The following is an 8839-nucleotide window of genomic DNA, read 5'->3' on the forward strand; positions in this document are numbered from 1 at the left end:
CCAAAAACACACCCATGTAAACTAACACACACTCACACACACACAGCCTCCCTATGGCGGCAGGCAGTGGTCGGAGATGGCATCCACCACCTCATGGTGGTGGTGGTGGATATTCTTAGAATGCCGGCCCACCACAACACACCCATGCTTCATGATCGTAACATAAAACTAGCAACGCACCTGGTAGCATACGGCGGCGGAAACAACAACATTATTGGTAATAGCAGCGGCTAACGGCGGTGTTGACGGCGGCAACCACCATGGCCAGCAGCCATGGTGGTTATTCACGACTCCCATATGACAGAAAAATCCAACAATTAAACACAATCAAACATAATAAATCACACACACAGCCACCCTTCACGGTGGATGGTAGGGGTAGAGAGCGGTGGCAGGGGACAACAACCACTACCTTGAGGTGGTGGTAGATTTTCCAGCCAATAACTCATATACAACAACCAAAAATACTCGAACACCAAAGCATCTAGCCACCTCCCAAGTGGCTGACGTCGCCGAAAACGATGAGGTTAGCAGCTAAAGGCCACTAGTGGCAGCCACGACGTAGCTTACATCGAAAATTGGAGAGGAAAGAAGAGATGGAAGGTGGTTATTTTTATCGAAAACCCTCAGGTCACACATGCCTCACACAGCGGTGAACAATGCTCCATCACTCAGTTTCAGTGTTTCTTCGATGCTCGTGACGTCTTTGGTGCCCGTGATGACTCCGACAGCAGCATAGTGGTGAACACTTCCATTAATTGGTTCCAGTGTTTCTCGGAAGACATGTTCATCTGATCGAAATAGCGGGAAGGGAAGAGGTGGTGGCTGGCAACTCACGCATGGTGGCGGATGAAGAGAGTTAGTGTTAGGGTTAGATGGTGCAATGATATGGAATGCATGGAGCCTATTAAATCCCATGTTCATACAAACTCCATGCGAGTTTGACACTTCTAGTCCCTCCTTATCATAAACTCCTCAAAACAGATCCATAAGTTGCATTTCAGCCCCCACCACTCCCATGTCCTTTCAATTTAGCTCCTAATAATTACCAAGCAGCCCCTACTTCTAAAATCCTTTTCAAATGAAATCTGTAAGTTACTAAACAACCCTATGTTCTCAAAATCCTTTCATAATAGGTCCATTACTTACCCAACACCCCCTATCTTCTTAATATCTTTACAAAATAAGTCCCAAAATTACATTTTAACCCCACAACCAACACTCCACTAAATATTATTTGATTTTGGAATATAATAATATAAAATAATAATAATAATAACTTCCTAGGTTCCAGATTTATTATTTAATTATTCTATTTTAAATGGGATGTTAAAATTTATGTCTAACCTATCCAAGGCCAAGTAAAATATTAGTTTATGGTTTGAGGATCTAAAATTTGGAATTCCATATTCATGCTTAAATATAAGGTAAAATTCAAGTAAAATATCAAGTAGTAACAAAAAAGGATAAAAATTTAGGTAGACCCATTATTTTTATGTATATCAATCCAATAATCTTTTCAGAAATTTTCTCCATCTGCAAGTATTTATTTGGAATTTATGGCTCCAAACTACATATTTATGTATTGAATTAAGGAAATGATTTCAGTACTTGAAACTTTACAAAACACTTATGTAAGGTCAAACCTTATAAACTGATGAGTCAAACCTTCTTCACGCTAATTATATGTTGACAACGTTTGTTGATGTTATCCAAGCTGCTCACTACATGATAACATTACTTCTGCATCAAATTTCTAATCTGTTATCTTAGTAATAGGGTCATCTTTTGTATAGTTTATATCTTTTATATATGGTAGTTATATTTATATTCAAATCCATAATATGTAGGTATTTTATTCAAAAATAATCATTAACCTAGTATATATCTTACACTAGGGTTTGATGTAAAAACACCGATTTGTGCATTCTCTTTGTAAGAATTTTTCTTTAATCGAAATTGGTTTTTGATTGCCTTTGTTCTTTGTTCGTTTTTCTTGATATATCTTGTTACTTTTAATCATTAAATTGGTATCAGAGGAGGACCCTGACTTATCAAGCAATGACATCGTCCTTTGGATCTAAACCTACTTCTAGATCCACATTAGCAAATAAAATTCCTCCTTTTGATGAAAAGAAATTTGCTATGTGGAAGAGCAAAGCCATTGTTGTTCTTGAAACCATGGATTACAATGTGTTAAACATTCTTAAAAATGGTCCACACATTCCAACCTTTACTAAGGCGAAAGAAGGTTCTCCCACTAGTGTAAGAAAATTGACTCAAGCACATCAATACACTAAAGAAGATAAGATTTTGCTCAGTCTGGATGTTCATGCATGTGTTTCCAATAGAAACTATCTTCCATATGATATTTATCATCTCGTTCAGAACTACATCTCTGCTAAAGAGATGATTGACACGCTAACTGTGGCTTATGAAGGTACTAATGAAGTCAAAGCTATAAGAGAAACAGTCTCAATCGGAAATGTGGGCATTTTTTTCTCAAATGAATTAATCTTGCACTCAAAATTTTAATCGCTTTAATTATTTAGTTAATCATATGAGAAGGTTTGATATTATTAAACATGAAACTGTTTTAGTGATAACATTCTTGGATTTTTTTGATGACATGCGGGAACATCATGTGGATGATCTCAAGAACAACAAAATATTCAAAACCATGGATCTTTAAAGCTTATATGGAAACCTATGCAACTATGAAGACACAAATATCATGCAAAAAGAAATCAAGAAGGACATCTACAGAGAAAATACTTCAACTTTATTTTCAAATAAATCAAGTTTTGTCCAAGATAGTGACATCGACAAGTCTGATTGTGCTGAATCAGAAGATGCATCCTACCCTGATGTAGTTTCCAATGTAGCTATAATCGTAAATCACTATGGAGAAAAAAAGGTTGGTGGATCTAGAAAGTTTCAAACCAAGTTTAATTCATCAGCAACTAAACGAGCTGACCTTTTAAACCCCAAGTAGACTGTTTCTAAAAAGAAAGATGAAGGCAAGTTCTTTAACTTATGTGGTACTGGTCACTTTTCTTGGTACTGCAAGCCCAACAAAAATAATTGAACTATCCAATGAGACAATGTACAAGAGGTTGGAGGCATCGCTAAAAATATTGAAATCCGAGTCTAATGGTTTGGTTGCTGAGAGGTTAAGAATGGTTTGATGAAGAGGAAGCATAAAATGAAGATGTAAAAAGGATGTTTGTTTGATGGCATTCACTAATTAAGGAAGAAACAACTCAAGCTCCTTCAAAGATGATATTTTTAAAGCAACAAATGAATCTATGGCTCTGAATTGGGATTCATCTTCCTTCTATCATGTTAAAAAAATTGTAACTTATTCTAATCATGAAAAGACTACAATGTTTGAGAATTTGCGTCCTGACCTTTCAAAATCTAGTTAGGAAAATTAAAAATCTCAAAAAGTAAGTTGAATATTTAAAAAATGATCTCCTGAATAGTGAAAAGTCTCTATCATGATGAGTTCTAAATATTGTGATGTGTCTCTAACAAACCATGTACCCAACAGTGAAAAAGACAATACTCAGATTCTGCTAAAAAATGTCAGATTATTATTCAAAAGTAGGATCACTATCATTTTAAGACCAACAAGATCATTCACGACCAAATTCCTAGTCAGTGTGAGAAAATTATTGGAGGAGATCTCGATGAAGCTATAAAATTTTTTAAACAAGTTCAACTAAACCAAGTTTTTCATCTCAAACCAAGCTTCTTCATGAATATAAGACTAAGTTTGTAAGCATTGGCTTTATAAATCGTCAAGACCTTATAGTCAAATATTGTGTTAAAAACCCTGATGGTCTTACCTCCTATGTTTCTCCTTTAACTTCTTTAGAACCATTAGTAAAACCCCCTGATCATGAGTATGAGCATCTAATTTCTACTACCTTTATCAAGCTTTGCATTTCTAATGGTCAAATTCATGTTGTTAAAGACATGAATTTTGAATTCCCTGAATGCACTGCCAGAGGTCATGCCACTGATCTCAGTTTAATGTCTTCTGACACTAATGACTCAAAGTCTTTAACATCAGGGAGTCAATTCACTAAAACTACATCTTGTAGCACTGATCAGTCATAACTTTCCAACGCCAATGAAAGAGTTTTAAAATCAAATGAATGTTTTTCAACTCACTGGAATCCTAAATTTCTGAAAAATCAAAAACCTTATTTTCAAAAGAAAATAATTACGAAATAAGAAAGTGTTATAGATGTGGTAATCCCTCTCATAAAGTAGGAGATTGTACATTTGTGGAAAACACAAAAAGGGCTGATAACATCTTGATTCTTAATAGTAAATGGATTAAAAAAGAAAATTCTTTAATTGTCAAGCCCATTGCTAAATGGGTTCAAAAAGTGTTCTAATGGTTCTTAAGTGATTCAGGGTCAATATTATATTAGGAATCTTGACAATGGATGCTCTCGATATATGATATGATACAAGTATCTCGTAGAGCATTATGTTAAGAAAGATAGCCATGTAGTCACTTATAGAGACAAAGGGAAAGGAAAGACAAAAGGTTATGGTACCATCAAGTAAAAGTCAATTCAGTTCTTAAATGTATCGTACACAAAGGGTCTTAAGCACAATCTTATTTCTATTAGTCAGTTGTGTGATGATAATTATGAGGTTCACTCTAGCAAAAAGGAAGGAAGGGTGATAGACTCAAACAATGATGTTGTTCTTTCAGCGAATTGTCACAATGATATATTCATCTAAGATATGTTCTTTGCTAATAATTTTCTCAGGCGTTTCTTCTTCTCTCGTTTACAATGTCACTTAGATTGGCTGTGCCACACGAGATTGTCTCATACTATGTAGCAGTCGGTTCTTGGTATGTAATTTATTTTGTTTTAGTTTGCATTTTTGGCTTGGGACTCAGCGAATTGAAGGCCCAACTCGTCGAGTAGGAGTGGGGTTGGACACGGGACTTAAATGATGGACTCGTGGAGTCCGCAGCCAGACTCGATGAGTAGGCTCTAACTGGACAAAACCCTAATCTGAGGGTTTGCACCCTATTTAATCATCTCTTTCAGCTATCACTCATCCCTAATTCTCCCAAAGACCCTCCATAGCAAACCCTAAGTGTTTTGGTGAAATATCTAAGGCTTTTGAGTGATTTTTGTGGGTTTTGAACTCAAGGAAGAAGGAAGACCATAGAAGGATCAAGAAGAGGCTGAAGGATTCGAGTTTGGTTCATCATTTGCAGTCTTTGAAAGGTATAAAATTTGTACCTTGCTTGTTTATTTGTTAGATCCCTTTTGGGGAAGATTTAGGGCTTTAAAGCCATATGAGGTGACCACCCATGATTTGCAAACATGGTCGTGGGTCAATACTTCGAATCTAGCACTTGGGAAGAGTCATAAGAGAGATTTGGGTTGCTTTTGCACCCAAGGAAGGCCCCATGCAACAAAAGAGCCATTTTAGAGCCTTTTTGGCTCAAAAGTCCCATGCATGCACGTAAAGTTTGTAACTTTACGTGCTAGATCGACCTTAGGGGGGCTTGGATTTATCATTTGGAGAAGTGTTGTACATCAAAAATCGAGGATTTAGGGTTTGGACGTTATCGACTCAGCGTGTCCGTTCTTGGGACTCGACGAGTCCAAGGCTTTGAGTCCCATATCTGTTGAGGGTCAAAAGAACTCAGTTGGGAGTTATAAGGATTGTAGCAGGACAGAAGGAGTGAGCCAACGCATTGGACTTAGTTTTAGACCTGGAGTTCATGGGACTCGACGAGTGCAAGAACAGAGTCAGCGAGTCCAAGGCAATCTTCTTATGTCTGAAGATTAACTCGACGAGTTGTTCATACAACTCGACGAATCAATGTTAGGACTTTTTCATCAGATGAAAGTGAACTTGAAGAGTTGTTCAGACAACTCGGCGAGTCGGATGAAGGTTCATTGGTGTTCGTAAAGAAGGGGAACTCGTCGAGTCATTGCGGAACTCGACGAGTTGATTCACGGATAAGGACAAGTAAAGGGTATGGACTCGACGAGTTGACGGCCCAACTCAGCAAGTCAGGTCAACTGGAAGTTGACTTTGACTTGGACTTGGTTAGGGGTAAAACAGTCAATTTACCCTATCAGTAGATTTTAGATTCTAACTGAGTGTTTTGTGGAGATTATAGCCGGAGGATTTCCGGAGCAGCAGCAGGCAGAGGTTTCCCGTGTAGATTTTCAGCAGCTACTCGTACGAGGTGAGTTACTTTCCAGTAGGGGTGGGTCTAGGGCCTCAATGCTGGCCTACCAAAGAGGAATAATTACGAGATGATTGTCATTGTGATAATTATCTTGGTCTGGTTATGTGCCTTGGTTATGAGATTTATCTGTATGATATGTTATGTGTATAGTAGGGATCAATTTCCCTGACAGCGGTCCTTAGGACCGAAGGGTAGGTCAGCAACCGGATATGTCTGAATGTATGTTATATCTTGATGTTGCATGCTAGTGGTAAGGGTGGAATAGTCCCCAGTTACTAGTTGAAAGATACCGATGACAGTTACCGGTTGAAAGATACCCATGACAATTACCAATTAAAAGATACCGATGATGATTACTGATTGAAAGATGCCGATGATGATTACCGGTTGAAAGATACCGATGACGATTACCGGTTGAAAGATACTGATGGAAGTTACCGGTTGAAAGATACCGACGATATTGTATGGTATGTGATATAATGGGGGAACTTACTAAGCTTTGTGCTTACGGTTTCTGTTTTAGTTTTAGGTAACTCTTTGTCTAAGGGGAAGGAGCCAGTGGCGTAGGATCGTAATACACACACACATGATTCCGCATCGGATTTTCTGGGATGACACTCTAATTTTCATTATTTTGATGTCGTGATTTGGGACCCAATATTATGATTTTGTAATGCGTGGATTTAATGACAATGTTGTGGTAAAATGTTTTAAAAATTATTAATTCAAAAATGAAATTTTTGGAATTAAAATTTGGGACGTTACAAGTTGGTATTAGAGCCCTGGTTTGTGGGATTCGGACACACCCTTGAGGGTGTCTGGACTCAAACTTAGAGACTAAAAGATTTTTATAAGGAAAATGGTGTTCTAAAATAAAAAAGAGAAGGATTTTAAGGATGGAGTGTGTGGTGCATGCGACCGGTCAGGCTTAAGTAAGTTTTCCCCCAAGATACCCATACTTGCTATGTTATGTTATATGGTTTTGATTCAGAAAACTGCATGCTAGAATAGGACTAAGGATCTAGGAGGATTCCTTGTGTGCTTGATATATGATTCTGAGAATTGCATGCTAGTTAGGGCTAAGGGTCTAGGAAGGATGCCTTATATGCCTGTTGTATGAGTTGCATGCTAGTACTATTTAGTCAACAGTAGGATGGCATGTGTAGGTTATGACTGGTTTGGTTACCCAATGCACGAATGCTGCTTGCTTTGTGCTATGGGGGTTTTGGCCATCTTCAACTAGCTAAGGAACGGATATGTAACAATCTGCAAGCTAGTTAGGGGGAGCTGGTGGGGACTCCTAGTGCAGCTGATAGCGGAGGGTAGGTCGGATAGTGCCCTAGGGAAGCCTAGGATGAGGTTAGTGGAAAGGGTATAGGTAAAAGGTGTTGGATTAATGTCTAAGTCCATAACTATAATTGGTAAGACTTGACCCGACCCGGCATGGTCCATTTGGGTTGCATGGCATCATGCACTTGGATAGACTATAATGAGAGAAATAAGACACTTATGGTTATTAATATATTATAAGTTCTAGTATATTAATAATAAGAATAATGATATTATTTAATTAGTATTGATCAAGAATTAATCTAGGATTAATTAAGTGATCAAAAGAAGACTAATTAAATATATGGCTTGATTGTGTAAATCATCCATACTTGTATAGTGGGTTAATGCTCCATGGATAATCAAGTTGGGCTAAAACCCATAGGATGGTCCATGGATGCTCCATGGTGTATTTGAACCCATGGATCCAAGGAAATGGAAAGTCATGACAATTAGGGTTTACCCTAATTGTAACACTATATAAAGATCTTATTCTTGACCAAAATCGGCAACTAGCGAGAGTAAGAAAGGGCTAGCTGATTTTCATGAAGTGTAGAATTCTCTCAAGTTATTCCAAGTGTATTTGGTGCTGTGTGAACCATTTGAGGTGTCACACTTGGGGCACTAGGCACTCAAGCTTCATGAAGACATTCTACATCAAAGAGGTATGTAGTCTATCTTGTTATATTGATAGTTTTGTATGCTAGATTAGGATAATACCTTGGATGTTCATATTTGCATGTATAATAGAGAAAACATAGATCCAAGGTATTTAGGGTTGCATGTACACATAGGAGTGTTAGAATGCTCATAACCCAACAGTGGTATCAGAGCCTAGGCTTGTTTTCTTGTTATACTTGCAAATGGAGCTGAAAAATCGAGTTTTGATGCTGTCAGCCTAGCAGACTCGCCGAGTCCATGAAGGGACTCGACGAGTCCAAGGCAAAATGCATCCAACTCGCCGAGTTTTGTTCATGCACTCGACTAGTTAGACCCCAGACAGCATATCTTCGAGGTTTTTGGCTAGAAATGGACTAGGAACATTACCCTAAGTTGTTTTTGAACTTATAAACTTGTTTTTTTTAATGTGGTAATGTTCATGCTAATCCATTTTCAAAGATAATTGTCAATAGATTCATGTTTTGTATTAGTTTAAGGTTTAGACTAATTACATGAAAAAGTTTGATTTGAATTATCTTGTTCTTATGAGTTGCTTAGATTAATAGAAAAGTTGAATGAAATAGTTGTTTTCAATCCAAATTAATC

This window comes from Lactuca saligna, chromosome 3 (genome assembly GCF_052625555.1).
Source record: "Lactuca saligna cultivar CGN05327 chromosome 3, ASM5262555v1, whole genome shotgun sequence".
NCBI lineage: Eukaryota > Viridiplantae > Streptophyta > Magnoliopsida > Asterales > Asteraceae > Lactuca > Lactuca saligna.